Source organism: Triticum aestivum, chromosome 2A (genome assembly GCF_018294505.1).
Source record: "Triticum aestivum cultivar Chinese Spring chromosome 2A, IWGSC CS RefSeq v2.1, whole genome shotgun sequence".
Taxonomy (NCBI): domain Eukaryota; kingdom Viridiplantae; phylum Streptophyta; class Magnoliopsida; order Poales; family Poaceae; genus Triticum; species Triticum aestivum.
The window spans coordinates 443,834,623-443,851,358 of record NC_057797.1 but is presented as its reverse complement, the minus strand read 5'-3'; positions in this window follow the sequence as shown (position 1 = coordinate 443,851,358).

Sequence of the window (16,736 nt, the reverse complement as noted above, 5' to 3'; positions counted from 1 at the left end):
GCAGCGGATACAATACCAACGCACAACCTTAGAGCATGTTGGATATTCCGGCAGGTGGCCAAAAGTGGTGAGGATCTTCTTATCCCAAATACCACAGAGCACCATCCCGTGGATAACAATACGGTTTTAATAGTCTTTGAGACCTTCACGTCAAATAATAGGCGCAAGCGAACACTCCGCAGCATTGCCGAAATCTGCCACGTAGCAGCAATAAATCCATGGAGTGACACGGCTATTACCTTCAATGCCAGTGACGAACCTAAATTCCGAACAGCCAGAGCACCAGCAGCACTGGTCCTCAGTCCAATCATGGATGGCTTTTGACTCACCAAAGTACTCATGGATGGCGGCAGCGGATTAAACCTCATCTATGAGGAAACTCTTCAAAAAATGGAAATAGACTGGAACCGCATTGAGAAAAGTAGCACAACCTTCAGAGGAATCATACCCAGTCGAGAAGCACGATGCGCTGGGAAAATCACACTAGATGTGGTATTCGGTACGCCAGAGAACTATAGGTCCGAAGAAATCACATTTCAAGTGGCCCCATTCAGTAGTGGATACCACGCCCTTTTAGGACGTGAGGCATTCACGATCTTCCAAGCCGTACCCCATTATGGGTACATGAAGCTCAAAATGCCTGGGCCCAACAGAATCATCACTCTCGCTAGTGATCCGGACACGGCACTCCGCGCCGAAAACAAAACAACCGCATTGTCCCTCGAGGCATTATCTGAAGCCCTCTCGGCCGAGGAATTAATCACGCTACGCTCCACGATGGACAGGGACGACGTGATACTCGATAAGAGATCCAAGTCCACCTCTTTTAAACCAGTGGATGAAATAGTCAAATTCCAAGTCCACCCCACGGACCTACAAAAACATCCTCCATCGAGGCACAGTTAAACCCCGCCGTGGACGCTGCAGTACGAGATTTCATGCGCGAGAATTGGGACATATTCGCCTGGCATCCTTCAGACATGCCAGGAATCCCACACAGGCTGGCCGAGCATAGCCTCAATATCCTAAAGGGATTCAAGCCGGTCAAGCAGGCTCTTCGGCGTTTCTCCGAACCTAAGAGACATGCCATGGGAGAGGAACTAGCCAAGTTATTGGAGGCCAGATTCATCAGAGAAATAAAGCATCCGGACTGGCTAGCAAACCTGGTAATGGTACCAAAGAAGGATAAATCCTGGCGCCTTTGTGTCGATTTCAAGGACCTCAATAAAGCTTGCCAAAAGGACCCCTTCCTCCTCCCCCACATTGATCAAATTATTGATGCTACCGCAGAACACGAGTCATTGTGTTTCCTCGACGCATACTCCAGTTACCACCAAATCAAGATGGCAGAGTCCGACCAAGCCACAACGGCATTCATCACACCATATAGTCCCTTTTGTTTCAACACAATGCCTTTCAGGCTCAAAAACGTCGGCGCAACATATCAACGCATGATCCAGACATGTCTGGAGAAACAAATCGGCAAAACAGTAGAGGCATACGTAGATGATGTGCTCGTCAAAACTAAACACGTCGGCTCTCTGATAGACCACTTGAGGCTCACATTCGACAACCTCCGAACATACGACATCAAGCTCAATCTGGAAAAATGCATTTTCAGCGTACCAGCCGGAAAGCTCCTGGGTTTCATTGTCTCCAGTAGTGGTATTGAAGCTAATCCGGCCAAAATTAGAGCTTTGTCATAGTTGGCCACCCCAACAGACCTCAAACAAATCCAGAAGTTAACTGGATACGTGGCGGCTCTAAGCCGCCTTTTCTCCCGCTTAGGAGAAAAGGCATTACCCCTTTATCGCCTCCTTCGGCGCATCGAACACTTCGAGTGGACGGACGCTGCCACAACCGGATTGGAAGAAATAAAAGAGATACTGGCAACCAACCCAATCCTGGCCGCGCCAAACATCGGCGAACCATTGCTATTATACATTGCGGCAACTCATCAAGTTGTAAGCGCAGTGCTCATCGTTGAACGAGAAGCGGATAGACATAAATTCCCTCTTCAAAAGCCGGTATATTATGTATCCACTGTCCTCACCCCATGAAAATCACGGTACCCACATTATCAAAAGATAGCCTATGCGGTATTCATGGCATCCCAGAAGCTGCGACACTACTTTCAAGAGTGTTCGGTTACAGTAGCCTCGGAGGTGCCACTCAATGATATTATAAACAACCGTGACGCCACGGGCCGGATTGCCAAATGGGCCATTGAGCTCCTCCCGTTCGACATAACATACAAACCCCGGCGAGCCATTAAATCGCAAGTATTGGCCGACTTTGTCGCCAAATGGACGGAAGCCGAACTCCCTAAAGAGTACGGCACATACTCCAATTGGATTATGCAATTCGATGGCTCCAAAATGTTGGCTGGACTGGGGGCCGGCGTCGTCCTGATATCCCCAACCGAAGATACAGTTCAATACGTACTGCAGATACTGTACACAGACTCCAACAATGCAGCCGAATACGAAGCCCTGTTACATGGTCTTCGGATGGCAGTTTCCATGGGCATTCAGCGCCTGGAGGTGCGTGGGGATTCGAACCTCGCACTATCCCAAGTAAATGGAGACTTTGATGCCAAGGATCCAAAGATGGCGGCCTATCGTAACGCCGTCCTAAAGATGTCACCTCGGTTCGAGGGGCTCGAATTTCACCATGTGGCTCGAGAAAACAATCAGGCGGCGGATATCCTCGCCCGCATCGGTGCAAAACGCGATGCGGTCCCCCCAACATCTTTTTAGAGAGGTTGTTTAACCCATCCGTGGTATTGGAAGGGGACACCAGCAAAATTAGTCCGGAACCGGCCATAACACTCGACACCGAACACTCTGACATAATCGGAGGCTCTGCCACCGAAACAACACCTTCAGCCCATGTAATAATGGCCATCATAGCCCCGTGGACAGAACCATTCCTGGCCTACCTAACCAGGCAGGAACTTCCGAAGGACCAAAATGAGGCACGCTGCATAGTGCGGCGATCCAAGGCCTACAGGGTCCATGAGGGAGAATTGTACAGAAAAAGTAGTACTGGAGTCCTTCAAAGGTGCATCTCTGAAGAGGAAGGGCGGAACCTTTTGGCAGAAATTCACGCCGGACTCGGCGGTCACCACGCCGCAGCCCGGGCTCTTGTAAGCAAGGCCTTCCGTACAAGATTCTATTGGCCAACAGCCCGGGCAGATGCACAGGACTGGTCCAACACTGCGCCGGTTGCCAGCTTTTTGCAAATCAAAGCCACATGCCACCCACCGCCCTCCAAACAATCCCCATTACGTGGCCCTTCGCGGTCTGGGGGCTTGACATGGTTGGACCCCTTAAAGGGGGAACCCACAAGAAAAAATACTTACTGGTCATGGTGGATAAACTCACCAAATGGATAGAAGCCAAACCTGTTAAAACAGCCGAATCCGGACCGGTGATAGACTTCATATCTGAGGTCGTACATGAAAGCACAAGTGCTCCCTAGGTGGTTTTGATAATTGATGACAACATATCTCTTGTTGGACTAACATTTCTATCTAGCATGTTTCAGATAAGTTCAACAATGGAGTGGCATGGACTAAAGATTGTGGGAACTCCTTCAAGATGCTAAGGACAAAGGATTGGATAAAGCCTCAAGCTCAAGACTCTTCATTTTACATTTTAGTGATCCAAGATCACATTGAGTCTATAGGAAAAACCAATACTATCAAGGAGGGATGAGGTGTTGCTTAATGAGCCTCTTGCTTCATGTGCTTAGTAATATGCTCCAAAACTCTCAACTACTTTCCCACTTCCACATATGACCTAAACCCTAAGCCAAACTCGGTCCTACCGATTCTTTCTATCCGGCGCCACCGAGTTTCATTTGTCATAAGCCACTGCCAAACCCTAGCAATTCGGTTCTACCGATAGGGATCTCGGTCTCACCGAGATGGGATTGCAAACTCTCTGTTTCCCTTTCGTAACTTTTCGGTCTCACCGAAAGAGCGAATCGGTCCCACCGAGATTGCAATGTAAATTCAGTGTTTCCTTTTTGTAACTTTTCGGTCTCACCGAAAGAGCAAATCGGTCCCACCGAGTTTGCCTGACCAACTCTCTGGTTAGCTAATTACCAAAATCGGTCTCACCGAGTTTGTGTAATCGGTCTCACTGAGATTACGTTATGCCCAAACCCTAACCATATCGGTCCTACCGAGTTGCATGTCAGTCCCACCGAAAATCTCTAACGGTCACTAGGTTTACCTTTTCGGTCCCACTGAGATTGGAAAACTGTGTGTAACGGTTGGATTTTGTGTGGAGGCTATATATACCCCTTCACCTCCTCTTCATTCGTGGAGAGAGCCATCAGAACACATACACAATTCCAAACTCATATGTTCTGAGAGAGAACCACCTACTCATGTGTTGGAGACTAAGATATTCCATTCCTACCATATGAATCTTGATCTCTAGCCTTCCCCAAGTTGCTTTCCACTCAAATCTTCTTTCCACCAGATCCAAATCCTATGAGCACAAGAGCAAGGAGTTCATTACCTACACACCATTTGTTACTTCTTGGAGAGTGGTGTCTCCTAGATTGGCTAGGTGTTACTTGGGAGCCTCCAACAAGATTGTGGAGTTGAACCAAGGAGTTTGTAAGGGCAAGGAGATCGCCTACTTCGTGAAGATCTACCGCTAGTGAGGCAAGTCCTTCATGGGCGATGGCCATGGTGGGATAGACAAGGTTGCTTCTTCGTGGACCCTTCATGGGTGGTTGCTTCTTCGTGGACCCTTCGTGGGTGGATCCCTCCGTGGACTCGCGCAACCATTACCCTTCATGGGTGGAGCCCTCCGTGGACTCGCGCAACCGTTACCCTTTGTGGGTTGAAGTCTCCATCAACGTGGATGTAGGATAGCACCACCTATCCGAACCACGGGAAAAACATCCATGTCTCCAATTGCGTTTGAATTCTCCAAACCCTTCCCCTTACATTCTTGCAAGTTGCATGCTTTACATTCCGCTGCTCATATACTCTTTGCATGCTTGCTTGATATGTTGAAATTGTGCCTAAAACTCCACTCAAACCAAAAAGGCCTAAAAATTGCAACTTTAGCACTAAGTGTCTAATCACCCCCCCTCTAGACACATCTACTTCTAGATCCTACAAGTGGTATCAGAGCTTTGGTCTCCATTGCCTTGGTTTAATCACCATTGGAGGAAGATGGATGTGTCTACTTTAGGGAGTCTTAGACATAGAGTGCCTATTCTTGATGGAGAGTATTTTCACGAGTGGAAAAATGAGATGCTTGTAATCTTCAATCAATATCATTTGAACAAGTATATTGCTAGTCCTTGTGCACCTCACATTGATCCTTTGCATCCTACCCTAGATGAAGATATTGACATGATTCGCAATCTTAGAACTATTGAGCTCATCATTAGAGGATTGCCCAAAAATTTGATTGCTAATTTGCCTACTCTTAATTGTGCCTATACTATATGGAAATTTCTTGAGGAACGATTTCCCGATCATTCCTTGAAAAATTTGGATGAAATTCTCCATAAATCTACTGCCTTGAGTAAGATGAACTCTAGTGATCCTAGTTTTGGTGATTATCTATTTGAGCTTGCCAATCTCAAGCGAGCTAAAGGAGATGTTGGAATCATTAGTGATATCATATTCGAAGCTATAAGAATTCATAAAGGTGACCACTTTGATGATCATTTATCTAATGAATTACCCTCTCTAGGAAATGATGAGTCACAAGATCATGGTGAATATGGATACTATGATGATGATGATGATGATAGTGACTTTGATCTTGATGATGCAATGAGACATTTTGGTCTTATGGCAAATCTTCGGGGATATGAGTCAGGAGGAAAGGAATGGGTTCTTGATAGTGGATGTACTGATCATATGACCGGAGATGAAGAGATGTTCCGTGAGCTTGCTGAAAATGACGGCCCTCGAAAATATGTCACCTTTGGTGATAATTCAAAGGGTAAAGTGGTTGGCCTTGGTAAGGTGGCCATCTCACATGATAGTTCCATTCAAAATGTCATGCTCGTTGAATCTCTTGGCTACAACTTACTTTCAGTATCTAGACTTGCTGATTTCGGTTTGAATGTCCTATTTACTGAGGTAGAGTGCCAAGTATTTCGTCGAGACAATCATAAAATGGTCTTTACCGGTATGCGTAGAGGTGATCTTTACATTGTCGATTTCTCTAAAAAGGCACAACCTAAAACTTGCTTTATTGCTAAATCCTCAAAAGGTTGGTTGTGGCATAGACGACTAGGTCACGTTGGCATGAGAAACCTTGACAAGCTTATTAAAGGAAATCATATCCTTGGAGTTAACGATGTCATATTTGATAAGGATAGACTTTGCAGTGCTTGTCAAGCAGGTAAACAGGTTGGAGGAAGACATCCCGTGAAGAACATCATGACCACAAGGAGGCCACTCGAGCTACTTCATATGGATCTTTTTGGTCCCAACGCCTACAAGAGTCTCGGTGGAAATTCTTTTGGTCTAGTTATAGTTGATGATTTTTCAAGATTTACGTGGGTGTTCTTTCTTAATGACAAGTCGCAGGTCCAGAAGATCTTCAGAAACTTCGCTAGGAAGGCCCAAAATCAGTTTGACGTGAAGATCAAGAAGGTTCGGAGTGACAACGGAACGGAGTTCAAGAACGCAAATGTGGACACCTTTCTTGACGAAGAAGGGATTTCACACGAGTTCTCGGCTACGTACACACCTCAACAAAATGGAGTTGTTGAGAGGAAGAACCGGACGCTCATCGAAATGGCAAGAACGATGCTTGATGAATACAAGACGCCGAAGCACTTTTGGGCAGAAGCGGTTGAGACAGCTTGTCACGCAACAAATCGCTTATATCTTCACAAGCTACTCGGCAAGACGGCATACGAGCTTCTCACCGGTAACAAACCCCAAGTTGGATACTTTCGAGTATTCGGCTCAAAGTGCTACATTCTTGATAAGCATCGTCGTTCAAAGTTTGCTCCTAAATCTCATGAAGGTTTTCTACTTGGTTATGGCTCAAACTCTCACACTTACCGTGTCTACAACAATTTCACCCGAAAGGTTGAAGAGACGGTAGATGTGAAGTTTGATGAATCTAATGGCTCGCAAGTAGAGCAATTGCCAATTGATGTAGGAGACAAAGACCCTTCAGAAGCAATCCAAGACTTGTCCATTGGCAAAATTCGTCCAACGGAGGTGAAGGAGAGTACTTCATCCGTCCAAGTGGAAGCTTCTACTTCACGACAAGGTGAACCAAGAATTGACACGGAAGCATCCACAAGTGGGACACACCAAGATGAAGAAAACGAGGAAATACATCAAGACGAACATCAACAACCTCCTTCTCCACCACGACAAGAGAACGACGACGTCAACAATGAAGAAGGCCAAGAAGAAGAACAAGATGAAGAAGATGTTCAACGAAGACCCAAGCAAAAGCTCTCACGAGTTCGAGCAAGAATTGCCAAAGATCATCCCGTCGAGCAAATCCTCAATGATATACAAACCGGGAGAATCACTCGCTCAAAAACTCGTTTAGCTAACTTTTGTGAAAACTATTCATTCATCTCTAGCATTGAACCTATGAAGGTTGAAGAAGCATTGGAAGATCCGGATTGGATAAACGCTATGCATGAAGAGCTACACAACTTTGAGAGAAACCAAGTTTGGACATTGGTTGAGAAGCCCGACAACAACCACAACATCATTGGTACCAAATGGGTGTTTCGCAACAAGCAAGATGAAGATGGACAAGTGGTTCGCAACAAAGCACGTCTCGTCGCCCAAGGGTACACACAAGTCGAAGGTATGGACTATGGTGAGACATATGCTCCCGTTGCTAGACTTGAGTCCATTCGCATCTTACTTGCCTATGCTAATCACCATAATATCACCTTGTACCAAATGGACATTAAAAGTGCTTTTCTAAATGGTGAAATAGAGGAGGAAGTTTATGTCAAACAACCTCCCGGCTTTATCAATCCTAAGAAACCAAATCATGTTTACAAACTTCACAAAGCTCTTTATGGTCTTAAACAAGCTCCTAGAGCATGGTATAAATGCTTGACCAAGTTCCTTATTACAAGTGGTTTTGAAATTGGTAAAATTGATTCTACTCTTTTTACTAAAAGGGTTAATGGAGAACTATTTGTATGCCAAATTTATGTTGATGATATCATATTTGGTTCAACTAACCCTCTCTTTAGTGAAAAGTTTGGAAAGCTAATGTCAGAGAAGTTTGAGATGTCTATGATGAGTGAACTCAAATTCTTTCTCGGTTTGCAAATCAAGCAAACTAAGGAAGGTACATTTGTCTCTCAAACGAAGTACACCAAGGACTTATTCAAGAAGTTCAATATGCAAGAATGCAAAGGTATGTCTACACCCATGCCTACTAGTGGACATAATGATTTGACCAAAGATGGTGAACCGGTTGATCAAAAGGTTTATCGCTCTATGATTGGTTCATTGTTATACCTATGTGCTTCACGTCCCGATATTATGCTAAGTGTGTGCATGTGTGCACGATATCAAGCTGCTCCTAAAGAATGTCATCTTAAGGCTGTGAAAAGGATAGTGAGATATTTAATCCATACACCAAATTTTGGCATTTGGTATCCTAAGAGGTCTTCTTTTGATCTTGTTGGCTATTCCGACTCGGATTATGCCGGAGACAAGGTTGATAGAAAGTCCACTTCGGGTACTTGTCAATTTCTTGGTAGATCTCTTGTGTCTTGGTCTTCCAAGAAACAAAACTCGGTATCCTTATCCACCGCCGAAGCGGAATACATTGCCGCTGGTTCATGTTGTGCTCAATTACTTTGGATGACCCAAACTCTTAAAGATTATGGGATTTATGTGAAACATGTTCCACTGCTTTGTGACAATGAAAGTGCTATCAAAATTGGTCATAATCCTGTACAACATTCTCGAACTAAGCATATTGAAGTTCGTCATCATTTCATTCGAGATCATGTTGCTAAGGGTGACATTAATCTTAAGCACGTTCGCACCGATAAGCAATTAGCGGATATATTTACTAAACCTCTTGATGAGAAAGTATTTTGCAGGTTGAGAGGAGAATTGAACATCATTGATGCTTCGAACTTGGAGTAGAAACTCCATTGGATACATGCAAGACATGAGCTTATGACTAATCCATGATATATCTCTTATGATGACTATCTTATGTCTTGGATATATTTGCACCTTGCATGTTGTCTAACCCATGTAGGTGCTTGGTTGAATCTAATTCCATGAGATTGCGACTCACTCACATCTTGAGCAATCTCTACATCACCAAGACTCTACACAATGGTGGTTGAAGACAAGGAAGCACAAAACCATTCAAACATATCCTTTGACAAATTCTATGTTGAGCTTCATGATTGTCATTTTTGGATACACAAGTGCTCTTCCTTGCAAGAACTAACCCATGTAGGTAGATGAACTCAAACTCCAAGTGGTGCTCCCAACTCTTGATGAGCTACATCAACCTTGAGCACCCACACAAGTTCAACTACATGAGCAAGAACCACACCACCACCCAAGGTATGTTATTCCATCTTAGAGAAGCTTTACTCCAAGACATGAGTCAAAGCAACTCAACAAGATGTGAATACATCAAGATGCTTAAACGAAAAATGGTAACCCCATTTTGAGCTTAAACGATGAGTATGACCTATGATCAAGTGTTCTCACTTGACTCCTAAGTCAATATACTCTAACATAGGTGACTATGTCACCGCCCAACTCTAGATGAAGTTCTCTTGTGTTCTTTTCTGTGTTATTGCATTTGTCTCATGCATGTTTAGTTTCTTTCTCTTTTTCAAAAAAAAACTCCATCTAGATCTTTCAGTTTCTTCTCTTTTCTCTTTGTTTTTGTTCTGCATTTTCTGCATTTAATTCCTTGCAAATCCTTCAGGTAATTCATTGCAAATCTTTGTGAGATCCTACATGTCTAGTGAGCTGAGGTGACAAGTGTTTTTCTCTGTGTAAACTCGGTTTCACCGACTTGCAATTTTCGGTCCAACCGAATCTTTTCGGTACCACCGAAATATGCCACTCGGTGCCACCGACTTTGCAATCAGAAAAACAGTTTGCCACTTGTTCTACATTTCTTCTGATCCAGCTCCACTCAATGAATCTTGTCCTCTACAAGCATCACAATTTTATCCTTTGCTTTGTGCTGAGTCTCAAGGACCAAACCTATACGACGGATTCCAGAAAGCCCTTCTTGGAAATTGATGTCAAAGGGGGAGAGAGAGATCACATCAAAGGTTGCAGGAGAAAGAGATCACATCAAAGCACATCAAAGCTCAAGGGGGAGAGAAAGTCTCAAGGATCCCAGATGTTGTTAAGGGGGAGAGAGAGATTTCCCAGCTGTTATTAAGGGGGAGAGAGAGATTTCCAGGGAGAGAAAATACTCAAGGATCCCAGATGCTTGATGTTCAAGAGGAGAGATGTCACATGTCTTTGTGGGGGAAAGACATGTTCATATACGCTTATTTGCATTAAGTTCTATCCATTTGTATCTTTCAGCTCTGATTTTCTGTTCCCTATCTTCTCCCAATATCCCATGTAATATTCAGGGGGAGCAAGACACCTAAGGGAAAGAAATCAGTCAAATTCATTGCATATCTTTATTCTTGGGGACATGTTGAATCCAATGTGGTACCTTGCACTCACTCTCTACATGTCATCCCAGTCTTGGTATTCTTGTGGTTTCTTTTGTTTGCTCTGGCTAGTGGATGTACCTGTGTTATCTAACTTTGTTTGTGCAGGTTCATTCCATCCTAAGCCAACTCAAGACCACAAGGTAAGTATATGCATCAAAATCATGAGTATGAGGAGTTCTTGCTTATGTACATACTGTTTGCAAGAAGGACTCATGAGCATGAAGGTATTTTCCTTGATAATCTTTTGCTCTGATGCATATGGCCAAGATACATGTAACACATTGCCTACTCTGTCATGGTTATGCTCTCACATGCCTCTATATTTCATATTTACATGAGTGCATACATGTAGGGGGAGCCTATGCTTGTTACATGTCCTTCCAAAGCTTTACTTGCTGTTCTTTATATCTTTATCTAAAGCTTTGATGTATGTTGCCATCAATTACCAAAAAGGGGGATTGAAAGCACAAGTGCTCCCTAGGTGGTTTTGATAATTGATGACAACATATCTCTTGTTGGACTAACATTTCTATCTAGCATGTTTCAGATAAGTTCAACAATGGAGTGGCATGGACTAAAGGTTGTGGGAACTCCTTCAAGATGCTAAGGACAAAGGATTGGCTAAAGCCTCAAGCTCAAGACTCTTCATTTTACATTTTAGTGATCCAAGATCACATTGAGTCTATAGGAAAAGCCAATACTATCAAGGAGGGATGAGGTGTTGCTTAATGAGCCTCTTGCTTCATGTGCTTAGTGATATGCTCCAAAACTCTCAACTACTTTCCCACTTCCACATATGACCTAAACCCTAAGCCAAACTCGGTCCTACCTATTCTTTCTATCCGGCGCCACCGAGTTTCATTTGCCATAAGCCACTGCCAAACCCTAGCAATTCGGTTCTACCGATAGGGATCTCGGTCTCACCGAGATGGGATTGCACACTCTCTGTTTCCCTTTCGTAACTTTTCGGTCTCACCGAAAGAGCGAATCGGTCCCATCGAGATTGCAATGTAAATTCAGTGTTTCCTTTTTGTAACTTTTCGGTCTCACCGAAAGAGCAAATCGGTCCCACCGAGTTTGCCTGACCAACTCTCTGTTTAGCTAATTACCAAAATCGGTCTCACCGAGTTTGTGTAACCGGTCTCACCGAGATTACGTTATGCCCAAACCCTAACCATATCGGTCCTACCGAGTTGCATGTCAGTCCCACCGAAAATCTCTAACGGTCACTAGGTTTACCTTTTCGGTCCGACCGAGTTTTTGATTCGGTCCCACCGAGATTGGAAAACTGTGTGTAACGGTTGGATTTTGTGTGGAGGCTATATATACCCCTCCACCTCCTCTTCATTCGTGGAGAGAGCCATCAGAACACATACACAATTCCAACTCATATGTTCTGAGAGAGAACCACCTACTCATGTGTTGAGACCAAGATATTCCATTCCTACCATATGAATCTTGATCTCTAGCCTTCCCCAAGTTGCTTTCCACTCAAATCTTCTTTCCACCAGATCCAAATCCTATGAGAGAGAGTTGAGTGTTGGGGAGACTATCATTTGAAGCACAAGAGCAAGGAGTTCATTACCTACACACCATTTGTTACTTCTTGGAGAGTGGTGTCTCCTAGATTGGCTAGGTGTTACTTGGGAGCCTCCGACAAGATTGTGGAGTTGAACCAAGGAGTTTGTAAGGGCAAGGAGATCGCCTACTTCGTGAAGATCTACCGCTAGTGAGGCAAGTCCTTCGTGGGCGATGGCCATGGTGGGATAGACAAGGTTGCTTCTTCGTGGACCCTTCATGGGTGGTTGCTTCTTCGTGGACCCTTCGTGGGTGGAGCCCTCCGTGGACTCGCGCAACCATTACCCTTCGTGGGTGGAGCCCTCCGTGGACTCGCGCAACCGTTACCCTTCGTGGGTTGAAGTCTCCATCAACGTGGATGTAGGATAGCACCACCTATCCGAACCACGGGAAAAACATCCGTGTCTCCAATTGTGTTTGAATTCTCCAAACCCTTCCCCTTACATTCTTGCAAGTTGCATGCTTTACATTCCGCTGCTCATATACTCTTTGCATGCTTGCTTGATATGTTGAAATTGTGCCTAAAACTCCACTCAAACCAAAAAGGCCTAAAAATTGCAACTTTAGCACTAAGTGTCTAATCACCCCCCCTCTAGACACATCTACTTCTAGATCCTACAGTACACCGTTATGGCGTCCCCCACAGCATCATCACTGACAATGACACGAACTTCACGACCGATGAGGTAAAACTCTGGTGTAGCAAAATGGGCATCAAGCTCGATTATGCTTCAGTCTATCACCCACAAACCAACGGCCAAGTTGAGCGAGCAAACGGTCTTATAATGAGCGGCATTAAACCCAGATTAGTGCGTTCCTTAACAGAGTCTAACACGCACTGGGTAGAGGAGCTCGACTCCGTACTCTGGGGGCTACGGACCACGCCGAATCATAGTACTGAATATACACCATTCTTTATGGTGTATGGCGCAGAGGCAGTCTTGCCCTGTGACATAATTTATGACTCACCTCGAGTGCGCTTGTACGAAGAAAGAGAAGCCGAGCTCGATCGGCAGGACTGTAACACCCTCGATGCGACTATAGCTCCCACGTGTCGAGGCACGACTTAGAGACATAATCGCATTGAAGGCATATGTCGCAAGTTAGGCAATCTTCACAACATCCCATGTAATATAGATAATAAAAGGGGAGATAACATAGTTGGCTTATACTCGCCACGTCAACCAAGGACATAAATAACATTACGACATTCAAACACTCATGGCCCGACTACGACGCCAAAATAAAAGATAACCCAACATGCGACACGGTCCCGATCACCCCAACTAGGCACCACTACTGATCATCAGGTAAAGACACATAGTATCGTTGAGAGTCCTCATCGAACTCCCACTTGAGCTCAAGCGCGTCGCCTGGAGCAGAATCATCAGGCCCTGCATCTGGTTTAATAGTAATCTGTGAGCCACAGGGACTCAGCAATCACGCACCCTCGCGATCAAGACTATTTAAGCTAATAGGTAAGGCAAGGTAAAATATATGTGGAGCTGCGGCAAGCGACTAGCATATATGGTGGCTAACCTGTTCACAAAAGAGAGCGAGAAGAGGAGGCAAAGCACGTGCGAGAAACTAGAGGGCAACCTGCGCAAGCATTACTCCAACACCGTGTTCACTTCCCGGACTCCGCCGAGAAGAGACCATCACGGTAACTCACACAGTTGATTCATTTTAAATAAGTTAAGGTTCAAGTTATCTACAACCGGACATTAACAAATTCCCATCTACCCATAACCGCGGGCACGGCTTTCGTAAGTTCAAATCCCTGCAGGGGAGTCCCAACTTAGCCCATGACAAGCTCTCATGGTCAATGAAGGAATAGACCTCCTCCCGAGACGTTCCGATTAGACTCGGTATCCCGGTTCTTCAAGACACTTCGACAAGTTAAAACTAATCCAGCAACACCGCCCGAATGTGCCGTCAAATCCCGATAGGAGCTGCACATATCTCGTTCTCAGGGCACACTCAGATGAACACTACGTACAACTAAAACCAACCCTCGAGTTGCCCCGAGGTGGCGCTGCAAGTGGCTCTATTTGGACCAACACTCAGAGGAGCACTGGCCCGGGGGGGTTAAATAAGATGACCCTCGGGCTCCGGAAACCCAAGGGAAAAGAGGCTAGGTGGCAAAAGGTAAAACCAAGGTTGGGCATTGCTGGAAAAGCTTTAATCAAGGCGAACTATCAAGGGGTTCCCATTATAACCCAACCGCGTAAGGAACGCAAAATCCGGGAACATAACACCGATATGACGGAAACTAGGGCGGCAAGAGTGGAACAAAACACTAGGCGAGAGGCCGAGCCTTCCACCCTTTACCAAGTGTATAGATGCATTAAGATAACATGGCAATATAATGATATCCCAACAAGTAAAATAGTGTTCCAACAAGGAACGGTCTCCAATCTTCACCTGCAACTAGCAACACTATAAGAAGGGCTGAGCAAAGCGGTAACATAGCCAATCAATGGTTTGCTAGGACATGGTGGGTTAGAGGTTTGACATGGCAATTTGGGTGGCTTGAAAGCAAGTGATAGGCATCATAGCATAGGCATAGCAAAAGAGCGAGCATCTAGCAAAGCAAAGATAGTAGTGATTTCGAGGGTATGATCATCTTGCCTGCAAAGTTGTCAGAGTTGACTGGATCCTCGAAAGCAAACTCAACGAGATCCTCGTTAGCGAACTCGTCTCCTGGCTCTACCCAAACAAGACAAACAAGCAACAAGGACACAATCAACCACGTGCAAAGCTCAAACAATATGATGCAAAGATGGTATGCTATGCGGGATGCAATATGTGATGCATATACAAGATTTGACAAGGAACGAATGAACCTGGCCTCAACTTGGAAACCAAGTGTGCCACTGGAAAGATGAGATGAAATCGCTTGAAAACGATATAAAGATCACCGGAATCGGAGTTACGGTTTGGAAATGACAAGCAATTCAAATATGACCACGTTCTGCGATTTACAGCAAGTAGCCATCTAAATGCAACAAGATGAACATGCTACAGCACCCAAACATGACAACAAAATACATGGCAGGGATCCACTCAAGATGCTTAACAAAAGACTAGCACTGAGCTACGGCCAATTCATCCATTAATAGGTTCAAACAAGCATGGCAAAAATGCATTTGGCAAACAAATCTCAGACTTAGTGAAATTAACACTTGTCTGGAATTTCCGATCAGATAGCACTCTTTGGAGCAACAAAACTACATGCTAAAGGACTTGAACATGGCAAAGTAAAACATGGCATGGAGCTACTCAAAGAGCTTAACAAAAGACCCTTAGTGACCTTCAGCCAAAAGGGATGAGAAAATACATTTGCAAGCATGTGAACATGGCAAAAACATAATCAGATCACAGACTTAGTGAAAACTGGAGCATGCTGAAACAGATATCAAGTAGGCATGTTTACGAGCTCGATGCACTCACTACAGAGCAAGTCATGAAAAGCTAAGCATACACCCATCAAGAATACACAAAATACAAGCTAGACATGGCAAGGACAATAACATAGCATGCATGGATCAACTACAACATCCTCGGCAAAATCGCTAACAAGTAGACAATCTGCCCAGATTCACGAAATAGCAAAAGTAGAACTCGATTGACTCAAGCTAGGGTGCTCCATAATTGCAAACAAAGACATGGATGGATAGAGCACTACAAGATTAACAAAACATCCTTACTGATCATCCTCAAAAGAGGCACGGATCACTAGGAAACAACATGAACACATGGCATAATCTAACTTATAAAGGATGAAGGGGTAGGTAGTCACAACGAAGGCCTCCGGCGCACGGTACCACGCAAGGGAAAAAAGCCCACTGCACCGCGCCGCGCGTGGGGGTGCAGCGCACCAGGCGAGCGGAAAAATGACCGCACCGCGCAGGGTAGAAAACGGCATCTAACCCTAGCCCCGATCCACAGCCCCACGCCCCTCGCTCCTCCCTCCCTCGTCCTCCGCCACTCCCTCCCACCTCCTCCTCCTGCGCCCTAGGAGCCCCGCCGCCGACTGCTACTTCTCCACCGCCTCGCCTCTTCCTCCTCCTCACCTTCCCATCGCTCGGGCGCAGGCTGCTGTGGCCAAGCGCTTCGCGGGCGAACCCGTCTCCACCGCCTGCTCTGGGTTCGCGCGGGACGGGCTCCCCCGCATGGCCGGCCTCGACGAGCACGACCTCGATCCGGCCTCAGCCGGAGGACCTCGAGCCGAGGAGTGCGGCCTCGATCGGGACTCGGCATGTGGGGTGACGGCGGAGGAGGGGAAAGGAGGGGAGCAGCAACCAACATCTTGGGCGGCGGTGGCTGGACTCCATGAGCTGGCCGGCGACGGTGGCGGTGCTGGATTCGATCTGCAGGTGAGAGAGGGAGGTGTGGCTTCGAATTGGAGAGGGACTCCACCGGCGTCGGCCCGCGCGAGGATTGGTGCCGCT